This window comes from Hyperolius riggenbachi, chromosome 1 (assembly GCF_040937935.1).
Source record: "Hyperolius riggenbachi isolate aHypRig1 chromosome 1, aHypRig1.pri, whole genome shotgun sequence".
In the NCBI taxonomy this organism is placed as follows: Eukaryota; Metazoa; Chordata; class Amphibia; order Anura; family Hyperoliidae; genus Hyperolius; species Hyperolius riggenbachi.
In genome coordinates, this window is record NC_090646.1 from 13497442 (window position 1) to 13513964 (window position 16523).

The following is a 16523-nucleotide window of genomic DNA, read 5'->3' on the forward strand; positions in this document are numbered from 1 at the left end:
CGTTCTCCAGCCACGCTAGCCAGGGTCCCCCCCAGTCATTGTGTGTCGCTGCTGGGAACAGTAGTACACCGCTCGCTCAGCCACACTATATATAGCAGTGGTTACTGCCACTGTGTACCTCGCTCAGCCACACTATATATAGCATTGTGTTTACTGCCACTCTGTGTACACGGCTCAGCCAGACTATATAGCATTGTGTGTACTGCCACTGTGTACCTTGCTCAGCCACGCTATATATAGCATTGTGTGTACTGCCACTCTGTGTACACCGCTCAGCCAGACTATATAGCATTGTGTGTACTGCCACTGTGTACCTCGCTCAGCCACGCTATATATAGCATTGTGTTTACTGCCACTCTGTGTACACCGCTCAGCCAGACTATATAGCATTGTGTGTACTGCCACTCTGTGTACACGGCTCAGCCAGACTATATAGCATTGTGTGTACTGCCACTCTGTGTACACCGCTCAGCCAGACTATATAGCATTGTTTACTGCCACTCTGTGTACACCGCTCAGCCAGACTATATAGCATTGTTTACTGCCACTCTGTGTACACCGCTCAGCCAGACTATATAGCATTGTGTGTACTGCCACTGTGTACCTCGCTCAGCCACGCTATATATAGCATTGTGTTTACTGCCACTCTGTGTATACCGCTCAGCCAGACTATATAGCATTGTGTGTACTGCCACTCTGTGTACACGGCTCAGCCAGACTATATAGCATTGTGTGTACTGCCACTCTGTGTACACCGCTCAGCCAGACTATATAGCATTGTTTACTGCCACTATGTGTACACCGCTCAGCCAGACTATATAGCATTGTTTACTGCCACTCTGTGTACACCGCTCAGCCAGACTATATAGCATTGTGTGTACTGCCACTCTGTGTACACCGCTCAGCCAGACTATATAGCATTGTTTACTGCCACTCTGTGTACACCGCTCAGCCAGACTATATAGTATTGTTTACTTCCACTCTGTGTACACCGCTCAGCCAGACTATATAGCATTGTGTGTACTGCCACTCTGTGTACACCGCTCAGCCAGACTATATACCATTGTTTACTGCCACTCTGTGTACAACGCTCAGCCAGACTATATAGCAATGTGTGTACTGCCACTCTGTGTACACGGCTCAGCCAGACTATATAGCATTGTGTGTACTGCCACTGTGTACCTTGCTCAGCCACTCTATATATAGCATTGTGTGTACTGCCACTCTGTGTACACCGCTCAGCCAGACTATATAGCATTGTGTGTACTGCCACTGTGTACCTCGCTCAGCCACGCTATATATAGCATTGTGTTTACTGCCATTCTGTGTACACGGCTCAGCCAGACTATATAGCATTGTGTGTACTGCCACTCTGTGTACACGGCTCAGCCAGACTATATAGCATTGTGTGTACTGCCACTCTGTGTACACCGCTCAGCCAGACTATATAGCATTGTTTACTGCCACTCTGTGTACACCGCTCAGCCAGACTATATAGCATTGTTTACTGCCACTCTGTGTACACCGCTCAGCCAGACTATATAGCATTGTGTGTACTGCCACTGTGTACCTCGCTCAGCCACGCTATATATAGCATTGTGTTTACTGCCACTCTGTGTATACCGCTCAGCCAGACTATATAGCATTGTGTGTACTGCCACTCTGTGTACACGGCTCAGCCAGACTATATAGCATTGTGTGTACTGCCACTCTGTGTACACCGCTCAGCCAGACTATATAGCATTGTTTACTGCCACTCTGTGTACACCGCTCAGCCAGACTATATAGCATTGTTTACTGCCACTCTGTGTACACCGCTCAGCCAGACTATATAGCATTGTGTGTACTGCCACTCTGTGTACACCGCTCAGCCAGACTATATAGCATTGTTTACTGCCACTCTGTGTACACCGCTCAGCCAGACTATATAGTATTGTTTACTGCCACTCTGTGTACACCGCTCAGCCAGACTATATAGCATTGTGTGTACTGCCACTCTGTGTACACCGCTCAGCCAGACTATATACCATTGTTTACTGCCACTCTGTGTACAACGCTCAGCCAGACTATATAGCATTGTGTGTACTGCCACTCTGTGTACACCGCTCAGCCAGACTATATAGCATTGTTTACTGCCACTCTGTGTACACCGCTCAGCCAGACTATATAGTATTGTTTACTGCCACTCTGTGTACACCGCTCAGCCAGACTATATAGCATTGCGTACTCTGCCAGTCAGTGTGTATATTGCTGGGATCAGTAATACTCCACTCACCGCCAACCACTATATGAGCTCACCATGAGTTCCTCAGAGACCTCCGCTGTGAGCAGCACTCCCAACAACAGCAACAGCCAACGCCCCACGCAAGCTATAACATCCACCCCAGCAGCCAGTGGTCAGCAGCAGCCCTCCCCGGAGGAGAACGTTGTGTCCATCGGTCCATCGCCAGAGCGATTAATGAGGGCTGCCATTGAGGAGATGATGGGGCCTGATGTGGAGGAGGAGGTCTGGCTCAGGCCAGCATCCCAAGTTAATGTTGAGGACGATGAGGGGTCTGTGTCTGGGGATGTTGGGGTGGCAGAGGTGGTGGGTGGGTCAGACTCAGGAGAAGAGTTGTATGATGAGGATGATGATCGGGACCATCTGTATGTGCCTCAGAGTCCGACCCCGGAAAACATGTTGTATCGTGTGTTTAGGTACTAAAATCTGCGTTCCCACTTCCCAGTACTGCCCGCAGTGCCCGGGTCCACGGATCCATATAATTTTTTGGGCAGCACTATCAAACTGTGGTACTATGAGTGAGTTGCCATGGTCCTTCTGTGCTGCCTGTCACACTCACCGTCTGTCTGCAGATGGATTGTTCAACACAGCTACGCCATCTGACATGTAGCCCTGGACCTTGACCATCTTCTCCAGGCGATTGGTGTTGGAGGACGTGGAACTGCCCGATTGCTGTTCTGTGGGCTGCTGCATGGGTGTCAGAAAATGTTCCCACTCCAAGGACACTGCCAATACCATTCCCTTTTCTGCACTAGCAGCAGCTTGTGTTCTTTGCTGCCCTCCTGGTCCTCCTGGGTTTGCTGAAGTCAATCTGTCGGCGTACAACTGGCTAGAGAAGGAGGAGGATGTCAATCTCCTCTCTAAAGTCTCCATCCTCAAGGGCCTGCTGGAATTGTTCCATTTTTGACCTGTCTGACACTTTCTTCAATCAGTTTTTTAACATTGTGTTTGTATAAACTGGGTATAAACCCAGTAATTGGTGTTGTCCAGATTCCAGAATAATGAATAATAATGAATAGTGAATAATGCGCAGGCCGCGTTCAATGCAGTCTAGCATGAATTGAGCCATGTGTGCCAGAGAGTCCTGCCAGACTCCTCTGTCTTCATGTTCTTGTGAGCGTTGTGATTGTTGTGATGCACCATATTCGTCACCAGCATCACTTTCTTCCTCTTCTGCTGTCCATTCCCGCTAAATTGTGGAAGTCCAACGTGCACCGCTCTGTCCCTCGGCAGTGGGGGCATCCAATTCCTGCTCCAACTCCAGCTGTTCCTCGTCCTGTTCTTTGTCAGAGCTGGGACCAACGTTTCCTGAGGCAGGTTGCCTGATGTTGGTATCATCACGCTGATCGTTTTCATCTTCAGAATCCCCCACTTGCATCATGCCAGCGGTTTTCCATCTTCAACATTGATTTCTTCAGTAAACACAGCAGTGGTATTGTAATGCTGACTGTAGAGTTGTCACTGCTCAGTCACGCAACGTGGATTGCTCAAAATTTTGGAGGACTTGGCAGAGATCCAACATGGTGGCCCAATCAGATCCACAGAAGCTTGGTAGCTAGCTAGCTGCTGGAATGCGCCTCGGCACTGCGCAAAAGCATGCTAGCATGTGCAGCGTAGAATTCCAGCGCGTAGGGAGGGACATCACCCAGCGAACGATGGTGCGCTAGCATCTCTTGGTGAGTCCTTCAGAAGCGGTACTGGACTTTTAACAATGTTTGTTTTTTTTTCATTCAACAGAAGATCTGCCACGTTGGAGTGAGGAGGACGCCGCCGACCCCGACACCAAGCTGAACCCTGGCGAACTCCAAGCAGAGGATCTTCAGGAACCCTCAAGGCTTTGAGCAAGCTGAGGAGGATCAGCAGTCCCGACGAGACCTCTCCTCATATGCGACTGAGTGCAGTGGAGCTCCCCAGAACAACCTCTCAGTTGTCACTTTGTCACTGGTCACTTTGTCATTTTGTCACTTTGTCACTTGTCACTTTGTCACTTGTCACTTTGTCATTTTGTCACTTTGTCACTTGTCACTTTGTCACTTGTCACTTTGTCACTTTGTCATTTTGTCACTTTGTCACTTGTCACTTTGTCACTTTTCACTTTGTCACTTGGTCACTTGTCACTTTGTCATTTTGTCACTTTGTCACTGGTCACTTTGTCACTTTTCACTTTGTCACTTGGTCACTTGTCACTTGGTCACTTGTCCAGATGATCTCGGTACACCTCCTGCGATTCAAATTCCTGCACACATTGCTCTGGGATTTGGGTGTGATGAATGATGCATCTAACTGGCCACCGGAGGCAATTAAGGCCTTCAAAACATTGAAAGCAGCTTTCTGTTCCGCCCCCATTTTGCGTCATGTTGAGTTGTTGATGTCATGTTCATCCTCGGCCTCGCCTTTCATTTCAGTGCGAGGTGCATTTTCCACAGAAAAAGGTTGTGAATCCGGGCACAACATTTGTGGCTGTTCCATTGACCTTTCACAGGTAGAAGATTGTGGGGGTGGGAATAGCTCCTCCGAATAGCCCATTGTGTCCTGAAAACTACTCATTGCATTGCTTTGCGCACACATTTTTTTGTCCTCATGCAAGGCCTGAGTTGCACCTGAAAGCGTGGCCTTCTCCTCCTGCGCCTCCTCCTGTTCCATCACGTCTGCTGCTGCTGGGTTAGCGTTGACGCCCGGTCCCTGTTTATTGAACCTCTTATCTTTATTACATTTATGACTGCATGGCGGTAAAAAGCATGCTATCCGCACGCTTCTTGTCCTCATGCAAGGCCTGGGTTGTTGTGTCTCAAAAAGCGTGGCCTTCTCCTCCTGCGCCTGCTCCTGTTCCATCACGTGTGCTGCTGCTGCTGGGTTACCGTTACCGGTCCCTTTTCCTGGAACCTCTTCTCTGTATTACATTTATGACTGCATGGCGACAAAAAGCATGTTACCTGTGCAAAGAAACATGACATTTTCCACATTTAAAAGACAGTTTTTCCTTTGAAACTTTACAATCAATTTTCTCAAAAACTATAAGCTCTTTTTCAAATATTTTTTTTCCTCTTGTACCCACTCCCAAGGTGCACATACCCTGCTAATTTGGGGTATGTAGCATGTAAGGAAGCTTTACAAAGCACGAAAGTTCGGGTCCCCCTTGACTTCCATTATGTTCGGAGTTCGGCGCGAACACCCGAACGTCGCGGCGATGTTCGGCGAACGTTCGCGAACCCGAACATTTAGGTGTTCGCCCAACACTAGTGGTGGGGTGGTTAGAGGTAATATAAAAGCAGTGTGTGCGCGCGTTTGTAGGGGTGGATCATTTGCAGTCCTTGCAGTTAAAAAAGGAAAAAGGGGGTTGTTTTGGGGGGACTTTTGAAAGTATGTATTTTGAACACTGATTGCTTTGCGTGTGGGGGATGGTGTTTCATGCGCTGTTTACACTACCTAGGTTCAATGTAATGTTTTCAACATCATTTTATGTACACTCCAGTCCCCCAGCAGTCTAAAGTATGTTGACCCGGCCCTTGACTAAAAAAGTTTGGGGACCCCTGTATTAGACCAATCAAATAAAATAGCCAATGATTTATTCCCATGATATAATAGCAGATGAAGTGCTAATGACAAGCAAAACCCTGCAAATGGAAAAGTTATTCAAAACAACTTGGTTTCTATGCACCAATACAATATCTATGGCAATACCTCCCCTGAGGCAGAGTCTGAATTTCTGAATTTCATGCTATACTCAGGAACAGGCAGATAGCAACGAGTTCAGTACACCGCCCCCCAGCCCCCCCCTCCCCGTGGCCAGGCTATTTTTTACAATTCCACGCTCTTCACCTTTAACCGCTCACTGCACCGCCATACAGCTTAGCGCACACATATTCCCCCCCCCCCCCTCCTTTTCTTCCCACAAACAGAGCTTTCTGTTGGTGGGCTCTGATCGCTGCCTGCCATTAGTATTTTTTTTATTTATTTTTTATTAATTTAATTATTTATTTTTTATCAAAAATGCATAAAATTTCTTCCTCCACCTGACAGCCAATCCCAGCGATCATCTCTCATAGGCCTTAGCTTATGAGAGCAATCACTCTGTGGGCCACCCCAGCGGACAAGTGTCAGGGCTGTCCCCGGTACAGCATTGCAGTAGATCGCAGTGCTGTACAAGCAACAGAAACTGCCTTTTTGGGGGGGGGGTTCAGTCTGCTACCAGTAATTGCCGCTGGCAGACTGTTGACGATCCGGAGTGGAGCTCCGTCATTTGAGCAGGGAGGCGTGCACGTTCCCCGATAATCTCCGCCCCCAGGACTTGACGCTGATCAGCGTTGGGCGGTCCTGGGGGAGCCACCTTCCCGATGCCTATCAGAATTAGGCAGTCAGGAAGGGGTTAATGATTTTGTATCATTTATTCAAAAAAAGTAATAAGAGTGCATTACAAGATTATACCTAACACATAAACATAATGTAGTCAGAAGTAAGAAATACGATGGGAATAAAGAAAAAAAAGTACTTAGGCTTAAGATGGTGTCTGTCTGTTCTGTTTTTGGATTACAGCCCTTGAAGAGAATTTAATAAAGGCCTTGTTGAGATCATAAATCGCAATCGCTGACGCACAAGTGTTTTAGGGCAATTTTCAAAATCCCCGGCGCTTAAAAAATCCTTAAAGCGCCCTTAGTGTGAACAAGTCCAAAAAATGCCCCTGGGGGGTACTTATCTTGGAAGCCTCTGGATCCTATTGGGGCTTCCCCCGTCCTCCTCAGTCCCATGGTGGCAGTGCTGGACCCCCCCTCCCCTTACGGCGGGGATGTAAATATTTACCTTCCCGGCTTCAGTGTAGGTTCAGTATCGGCTCTACGCTCAGGATCAGGTGGAAATAGTCGAGTCCAATCGGATCCACTCTACTGCGCAGTAGTGAGTCGCCTACACCTGCGAAGTAGAGTGGATTTGATTGGGAATCGGATCGGCTATTTCCGTCTTAGCTCATCGGGGAGCTGCTACTACGTCTGCGCTGGGGCCAGGGAAAGTGACTATTGCAGGCGTTACTGTACCTGCACCACAGCACGACAACTTGTCAGCTGTGGATTTAGAGGGGCCCAGCGAGACCACCGTGAGACGGATACGGACGGAGGAAGCCTTGATAGGATGCAAAGGCTTCCCCTCACGAGGTGAGTACACCGCAGGGACACTTTTTTATGTTACAGAGTCACTTTAAAGTGTAACTGAGATTTTAAATAAGTATACATACCTAGGGCTTCCTCCAGCCCTGTTCAGGCTCATTAGTCCCTCGCCATCCTCCTCGGCCACCTGAACTCTCTGCAATTTGGGCTGGTGGTAATTTCGGCCAGTCACTGCATGTGCAGTCCACCCTCACGCACTCTCCTGACAAGCTTTCATCGCTGGGAGCGTTCTCCGCCTGAGCAATAAGGACTGCGTGCGTGGCCAAGCTGCAGTTCCCACCAACTGGCCGAATTGCAGAGAATCAAGAAGGAGGAAGACGGCAAGGAACTAATGAGCCCGAACGGGGCTGGAGGAAGCCCCAGATATGTATATATATTTTTTTATTTATTTTACTTCTTAGGTTTACTTTAAAGAGACTCTGAAGCGAGAATAAATCTCCCTTCAGAGCTCAAAGTTTCAGGGGCATGCGTGCCCCTGCTAAACCGCCGCTATAGCGCCGCTGAAAGGGGGTCCCTTCACCCCCAAACCCACCCCCGCAAAATCTACGACCAACTTGGTCGTAGATTTTGCTCTTCCTGGAGGCAGGGCTAACGGCTGCAGCCCTGCCTCACAGCGCGTCTATCAGACGCGCATCGCCGCCTCTCCCCCGCCCCTCTCAGTGAAGGAAGACTGAGAGGGGCGGGGGAGAGGCGGAGATACGCGTCTGATAGACGTGTATGAGGCAGGGCTGCGGCGGTTAGCCCTGCCTCAATGCGGAAGAGATTCCGCCGGCACGGAGGGGGATTTGGGGGTGAAGGGACCCCCGTTTAGCGGCGCGATAGCGGCGGTTTAGCAGGGGCACACATGCCCCTGCTATCTATGAGGTCTGAAGCGAGATTTATTCTCGCTTCAGACTCTGTTTAAGAAATTAAACAGTCCAGCATAATGTGATCTTCCAATGGACTGCTGCTCATTTTTTGTAATTGGTAAAAATAAAAGACAAACTCATGTAATCAGTGTTGATCTTTGAAACATTTGCCCTAAGGCCCCATTTAAACTTAAAGCGGACCATATCAAACATTTTTTTAATTCAAAATATTTAGTTGCACCTCTCTGACACATACAAAGATAAAGAAACACCCCTTCAAGCCTATGAGCATTTCAGTGCATGCTTTTCACTCTTCTCTTTCCATAACTAGGGTTATACAGGTGGCAGCCATTAGCAATTCCTCCTTTGCCGGACACCTCCTACTCCACCATTCTGCCGGATTCTGTCCCGGCAATATGAAAGGAAGGGAGGGGTTCCTCCAATAAGTGTAAAATATTTTATATTTGTCATCATACAGCTGAAAAAAGGCTATTTTTAATTTGGGTCCACTTTAATCAGTTGGTGTGCGTTAGTACGCGTTGGTATGCGTTTTTTTCCATAGCAGTGCATTGGGAAGAAGATTTCAGTTAAAACGCGTTAAAGAGAAACTCCAACCAAGAATTGAACTTTATCCCAATCAGTAGCTGATACACCCTTTTACATGAGAAATCTATTCCTTTTCACAAACAGACCATAAGGGGCGCTGTATGACTGATCTTGTGGTGAAACCCCTCCCACAATAAACTCTGAGGACCATGGTACTTCCTGGCAGTTTCCTGTCTGTGAACCTAGTTGCATTGTGGGAAATAGCTGTTTCCAACTGCCAAAAAAGCATGCAGCAGCTACATCACCTGCCTGCAGTAAAAATGTCACCATGTGATAAATGTCAGAATTTAAATCAGGGATTTAAAATATTTTACAATGGGCAAACACTGAGTAAATCATTTATACATAATTATTGTAAAAATGAAGCACTTTTTTATGACATTATTTTCACTGGAGTTCCTCTTTTAGGGCTGGTTCAGACGGACGCTTGCGGAGCGTTTACAGCAAGCGTTCGGAACGTCGCGGTAAACGAATGGGAGCGTTTACACCGAGCTTTTGCGCGCTTTTACCCACGGCGTTCGGGTTCCCAATTTTCGCGAGCGTTCGAGCTGCCCCTGGAAGCGACATGTAGCTTCCAGGGAGCGGCCAACCACGACGGCTAATGTTCCCCTAGGGGGAAAAAAAAACGTGACCGCATCGGAACGCGACCGAAGGCTACTGAAAGCCTGACCGCGCAGCCGCCGGAACGCCCCCTGACGCGACGCTTCGCAGACGTCCGTCTGAACCAGCCCTAAGTGTGAAAGGTGCCATAGGAAAACGTGGGCATTACTTTGAAAATCAGTTTCCTTTCAGTTAAAACTGAGAGCAACTGAATAAGTGTAACTGGGGCCTAAGATGGGAGGGGAATAAGCAGGAAAGGTGTTCCTAGGTGCTGCTGGGGGTGTGGAGTGAAAATCCAAGACAAGGGCAATCACACAGTTATGATCATGGCGTTCATTTCTCCACTGGTCTGCAACATATGGAGTATGTTGTCAACCGTCCGTTTATTTACTAATTGTCCGTAAATATAGAGTTCATTTTGCCTGCTTGTGAAATCCGTTTCTGCCACAGCAGCGTTTGTAAAAATATGTTCGGGCGGGGGGTGTGGCCAACAGCCAGGGCATAATTGCAGCACAGCTGACAGAGACTGAGCTGGCAGACAGAGAGCAGTGGCATAGCTAAAGAGCTATGGGCCCTGGTGCAAGTTTTGATTGCCCCCCCCCCACCAACCAAGCACTCTATACATAAAAATTGATACAGCACATCAAAACCTGCCAAGGAAAACCACAGTATAAGAGGTGCAAGAAGGGGGTGGGGAAAAGCTTGTTAAAGGGAACCTAAACTGAGAAGGATATGTTTTTTCCTTTTAAAATAACACCAGTTGCCCGACTCTCCTGCTGATCCTGTGTCTCTAATACTTTTAGCCACAGCCCCGGAACAAGCATGCAGATCAGGTGCTCTGACTGAAGTCAGACTGGATTAACTGCGTGCTTGTTTCAAGGTGTGTGATTCAGCCACTACTGCAGCCAAAGAGAGCAGCAGGACTGCCAGGCAACAGGTATTATTTAAAAGGAAACATCCATATCCCTCTCAGTTTAGGTTCCCTTTAATGATTACCACTATTCAAAGCATCTGTAGAAGTTATTATTACCACCACAGGACCAATAATAAATTAACACTGTAGTTAAGTGAGGGCCCTTTGGGGTCCCTCTGGCCCAAGGGCACTCGTTGCGGGAGACTACAGTTAGCCCTGCCCCTCAGCTGAACCATCAAACTGCAGCCCAGCTTTTGTCCCTCCCAGCCTCCCCTTTACTTCCCGTTAGCCAGGCTCCACCCCATTTTTTTTACAATGAGAGACAATGGCCTCAATTCATTAAGCTTATCTCCTGCCTTTAATAACATTTCTGAGCTGTTTCTAGTGTTATTACCATGGTGATAAACAGGGGCGTACCTAGAAATCCCCGGGCCCCCCTGCAAAAAAAAATCCAGGCAATCCAGGAAGTCCTATAGCGAGAAGGAGGTAATGTATTCATCCTGCCGCCACCGCTGCTGCCCGCTGCCACCAATGATTGCAGGAGGGGAGCGCTGAGAGGAGAGCCCGAGGTGAGGGAGGGGGGGGTGTGAATTTCCCCCCTCCCCACCGATCTGCCACACTCTCCTCTTATGCTGCGACCCCTCCTGCCCCACAAAAGTCCCTGAGCGGGCCCTAGGGGGGCCCTGGCCCCCCCCGCGACGGCAGAGGTCGATCCCCTATTGGTACGCCAGTGGTGATAAAGCATGTAGTAAACTAAACTCTTCTGGCTTTAAGTTATGGTGAGATCTCTTAAGTTAACATTTCAATCCTTAAAATAACTACAGAATTCTAAAGTTAAAGACAGACTGTGAAAATAACTACAGAGGAGGTAACTTAAGGAAAGAAATGATAACATTCACTGTGAAAACTTATCTCTACACCTTAATAAGGCAAACTTCTTTAGTGAATTAACACTGAAAATACGTATGATGTGTGGTGGTAAGTTTTCTCTTGCCTTATCACCAGCATGATCTTGTGCATTGAGGCCATGGTCTTGGGGAGGAGGCAGCCAGCAGTGAAGTGGAGCCACAGCAAGTGACAGCTGAAGCAGCCAGCCAGCCAAGCCCAGCAGTGAATTGTCTCTCCCTGTCTGAGAGTGTCTCTCCCTGTCTGAGAGTGTCTCTCCTCCTACTGGATTCCTTATCATCCCCCACCAGCCAGCATTCACTTGTCTGTTCAGTCTGCCTGGAGACTCTGCTGACACAGGCAGGAATTATGGGGGAAGGGAACCTTCTGATCTGCACTGATATCCTCCTTCTGACCAGCCATGGCCTGGGGTCAATTTTAATCATTAGTTTCAGCTTCCCTCCTGACACTTATTTTCCTTTCCTTAATTGCTCTTTTAAACCTTAAAGAGACACTGAAGCGGAAAAAAAATGACATAATGATTTGTATGTGTAGTACAGCTAAGAAATAAAACATTAGGATCAGAGACATACGTCTAGTTGTTTCCAGTGCAGGAAGAGTTAAGAAACTCCAGTTGTTATCTATGCAAACAAGTCATTAAGCTCTACCACTTTCAAAGTGGCAGAGAGCTCTGTCTTCTGAAGTTTATTATCTCAACTGTCAGTCACTGTATTTTCTTTTTCTCTGCCAGAGGACAGGTTAATAGTTCACAGCCTGCTCTGTAAAATCATTTAGAATGCTGAGTAGTGTGCAAACTGCAAATATTAGAGAATGATGCAATGTTATATAACTGAAAATAAAAATATGAGAATATTTTCTTTGCTACTAATGTTCTAGTAATTATCCGTACTACACATACAATTCATTATATTATATATATATATATATATATATGTATATATATATATATATATATTTTTTTTTTTTTTTTTGCTTCAGTGTCTCTTTAAAGATACCCATACATCAAGCAATTTTGGGTGGCCTGATTGACCAATGGACAGATCTCTCTCTGATCGAATCTGATCAGAGAGGAACAGGACCCACCATAAACTGCAGGCCAATCTCTGATCAATTTCAGAATTGAACCCCCCTCCTTTGTGCCCCTGCATAATACTTTACCTGTTGCCGCTGTGTTTACACTGCTCTTCCGGGTTTGTGCACCCTCAACTACAGTATTAGCTCTCTATCGGTTCTGTGCTGGTAATAATCACTTCTATAGATACTTTGAGTAGTAGTCATCATTAACAAGCTACTCCCCATCCCCTTCTTGCTCCTCTGACACTGTAGTTGCCATTGGCAGGGATTGCTATGTATAGAGTGCTTGGGGGTAATCAGTAACAAGCTGCTCCCCATCCCCTTCTTGCACCTCTGACACTGTAGTTGCCATTGGCAGGGATTGCTATGTATAGAGTGCTTGGGGGTAATCAGTAACAAGCTGCTCCCCATCCCCTTCTTGTACCTCTGACACTGTAGTTGCCATTGGCAGGGATTGCTATGTATGGAGTGCTTGGGGGTAATCAGTAACAAGCTGCTCCCCATCCCCTTCTTGCAGCTCTGACACTGTAGTTGCCATTGGCAGGGATTGCTATGTATAGAGTGCTTGGGGGTAATCAGTAACAAGCTGTTCCCCATCCCCTTCTTGTACCTCTGACACTGTAGTTGCCATTGGCAGGGATTGCTATGTATAGAGTGCTTGGGGGTAATCAGTAACAAGCTGCTCCCCATCCCCTTCTTGTACCTCTGACACTGTAGTTGCCATTGGCAGGGATTGCTATGTATAGAGTGCTTGGGGGTAATCAGTAACAAGCTGCTCCCCATCCCCTTCTTGTACCTCTGACACTGTAGTTGCCATTGGCAGGGATTGCTATGTATAGAGTGCTTGGGGAGTAATCAGTAACAAGCTGTTCCCCGTCCCCTTCTTACACCTCTGACACTGTAGTTGCCATTGGCAGGGATTGCTATGTATAGAGTGCTTGGGGGTAATCAGTAACAAGCTATTCCCCATCCCCTTCTTGCACCTCTGACACTGTAGTTGCCATTGCCTGGGATTGCTATGTATAGAGTGCTTGGGGGTAATCAGTAACAAGCTGCTCCCCATCCCCTTCCTGCACCTCTGACACTGTAGTTGCCATTGGCTGGGATTGCTATGTATAGAGTGCTTGGGGGTAATCAGTAACAAGCTACTCCCCATCCCCTTCTTGCTCCTCTGACACTGTAGTTGCCATTGGCAGGGATTGCTATGTATAGAGTGCTTGGGGGTAATCAGTAACAAGCTGCTCCCCGCCCCCTTCTTGCACCTCTGACACTGTAGTTGCCATTGGCAGGGATTGCTATGTATAGAGTGCTTGGGGAGTAATCAGTAACAAGCTGTTCCCCGTCCCCTTCTTACACCTCTGACACTGTAGTTGCCATTGGCAGGGATTGCTATGTATGGAGTGCTTGGGGGTAATCAGTAACAAGCTGCTCCCCATCCCCTTCTTGCTCCTCTGACACTGTAGTTGCCATTGGCAGGGATTGCTATGTATAGAGTGTTTGGGGGTAATCAGTAACAAGCTGCTCCCCATCCCCTTCTTGCACCTCTGACACTGTAGTTGCCATTGGCAGGGATTGCTATGTATGGAGTGCTTGGGGGTAATCAGTAACAAGCTACTCCCCATCCCCTTCTTGCTCCTCTGACACTGTAGTTGCCATTGGCAGGGATTGCTATGTATAGAGTGTTTGGGGGTAATCAGTAACAAGCTGCTCCCCATCCCCTTCTTGCACCTCTGACACTGTAGTTGCCATTGGCAGGGATTGCTATGTATAGAGTGCTTGGGGGTAATCAGTAACAAGCTGCTCCCCATCCCCTTCTTGCTCCTCTGACACTGTAGTTGCCATTGGCAGGGATTGCTATGTATAGAGTGCTTGGGGGTAATCAGTAACAAGCTGCTCCCCATCCCCTTCTTGCTCCTCTGACACTGTAGTTGCCATTGGCAGGGATTGCTATGTATAGAGTGCTTGGGGGTAATCAGTAACAAGCTAATCCCCATCCCCTTCTTGCACCTCTGACACTGTAGTTGCCATTGCCAGGGATTGCTATGTATAGAGTGCTTGGGGAGTAATCAGTAACAAGCTGTTCCCCGTCCCCTTCTTACACCTCTGACACTGTAGTTGCCATTGGCAGGGATTGCTATGTATAGAGTGCTTGGGGAGTAATCAGTAACAAGCTGTTCCCCGTCCCCTTCTTACACCTCTGACACTGTAGTTGCCATTGGCAGGGATTGCTATGTATGGAGTGCTTGGGGGTAATCAGTAACAAGCTGCTCCCCATCCCCTTCTTGCTCCTCTGACACTGTAGTTGCCATTGGCAGGGATTGCTATGTATAGAGTGTTTGGGGGTAATCAGTAACAAGCTGCTCCCCATCCCCTTCTTGCACCTCTGACACTGTAGTTGCCATTGGCAGGGATTGCTATGTATAGAGTGTTTGGGGGTAATCAGTAACAAGCTGCTCCCCATCCCCTTCTTGCACCTCTGACACTGTAGTTGCCATTGGCAGGGATTGCTATGTATAGAGTGCTTGGGGGTAATCAGTAACAAGCTGCTCCCCATCCCCTTCTTGTACCTCTGACACTGTAGTTGCCATTGGCAGGGATTGCTATGTATAGAGTGCTTGGGGGTAATCAGTAACAAGCTGCTCCCCATCCCCTTCTTGTACCTCTGACACTGTAGTTGCCATTGGCAGGGATTGCTATGTATAGAGTGCTTGGGGAGTAATCAGTAACAAGCTGTTCCCTGTCCCCTTCTTACACCTCTGACACTGTAGTTGCCATTGGCAGGGATTGCTATGTATAGAGTGCTTGGGGGTAATCAGTAACAAGCTATTCCCCATCCCCTTCTTGCACCTCTGACACTGTAGTTGCCATTGCCTGGGATTGCTATGTATAGAGTGCTTGGGGGTAATCAGTAACAAGCTGCTCCCCATCCCCTTCCTGCACCTCTGACACTGTAGTTGCCATTGGCTGGGATTGCTATGTATAGAGTGCTTGGGGGTAATCAGTAACAAGCTACTCCCCATCCCCTTCTTGCTCCTCTGACACTGTAGTTGCCATTGGCAGGGATTGCTATGTATAGAGTGCTTGGGGGTAATCAGTAACAAGCTGCTCCCCGCCCCCTTCTTGCACCTCTGACACTGTAGTTGCCATTGGCAGGGATTGCTATGTATAGAGTGCTTGGGGAGTAATCAGTAACAAGCTGTTCCCCGTCCCCTTCTTACACCTCTGACACTGTAGTTGCCATTGGCAGGGATTGCTATGTATGGAGTGCTTGGGGGTAATCAGTAACAAGCTGCTCCCCATCCCCTTCTTGCTCCTCTGACACTGTAGTTGCCATTGGCAGGGATTGCTATGTATAGAGTGTTTGGGGGTAATCAGTAACAAGCTGCTCCCCATCCCCTTCTTGCACCTCTGACACTGTAGTTGCCATTGGCAGGGATTGCTATGTATGGAGTGCTTGGGGGTAATCAGTAACAAGCTACTCCCCATCCCCTTCTTGCTCCTCTGACACTGTAGTTGCCATTGGCAGGGATTGCTATGTATAGAGTGTTTGGGGGTAATCAGTAACAAGCTGCTCCCCATCCCCTTCTTGCACCTCTGACACTGTAGTTGCCATTGGCAGGGATTGCTATGTATAGAGTGCTTGGGGGTAATCAGTAACAAGCTGCTCCCCATCCCCTTCTTGCTCCTCTGACACTGTAGTTGCCATTGGCAGGGATTGCTATGTATAGAGTGCTTGGGGGTAATCAGTAACAAGCTGCTCCCCATCCCCTTCTTGCTCCTCTGACACTGTAGTTGCCATTGGCAGGGATTGCTATGTATAGAGTGCTTGGGGGTAATCAGTAACAAGCTAATCCCCATCCCCTTCTTGCACCTCTGACACTGTAGTTGCCATTGCCAGGGATTGCTATGTATAGAGTGCTTGGGGAGTAATCAGTAACAAGCTGTTCCCCGTCCCCTTCTTACACCTCTGACACTGTAGTTGCCATTGGCAGGGATTGCTATGTATGGAGTGCTTGGGGGTAATCAGTAACAAGCTGCTCCCCATCCCCTTCTTGCTCCTCTGACACTGTAGTTGCCATTGGCAGGGATTGCTATGTATAGAGTGTTTGGGGGTAATCAGTAACAAGCTGCTCCCCATC

The 16523-nt window shown here is 47.9% G+C and overlaps 1 protein-coding gene across 4 annotated transcripts in view; it reads right to left on the reverse strand.

The window, feature by feature from the left end:
- The window catches only part of LOC137544954 (uncharacterized), a 254449-nt gene that overhangs the window by 196298 nt on the left and 41628 nt on the right, over positions 1–16523 (reverse strand). The gene's annotated exons all lie outside the window — the stretch shown is intronic.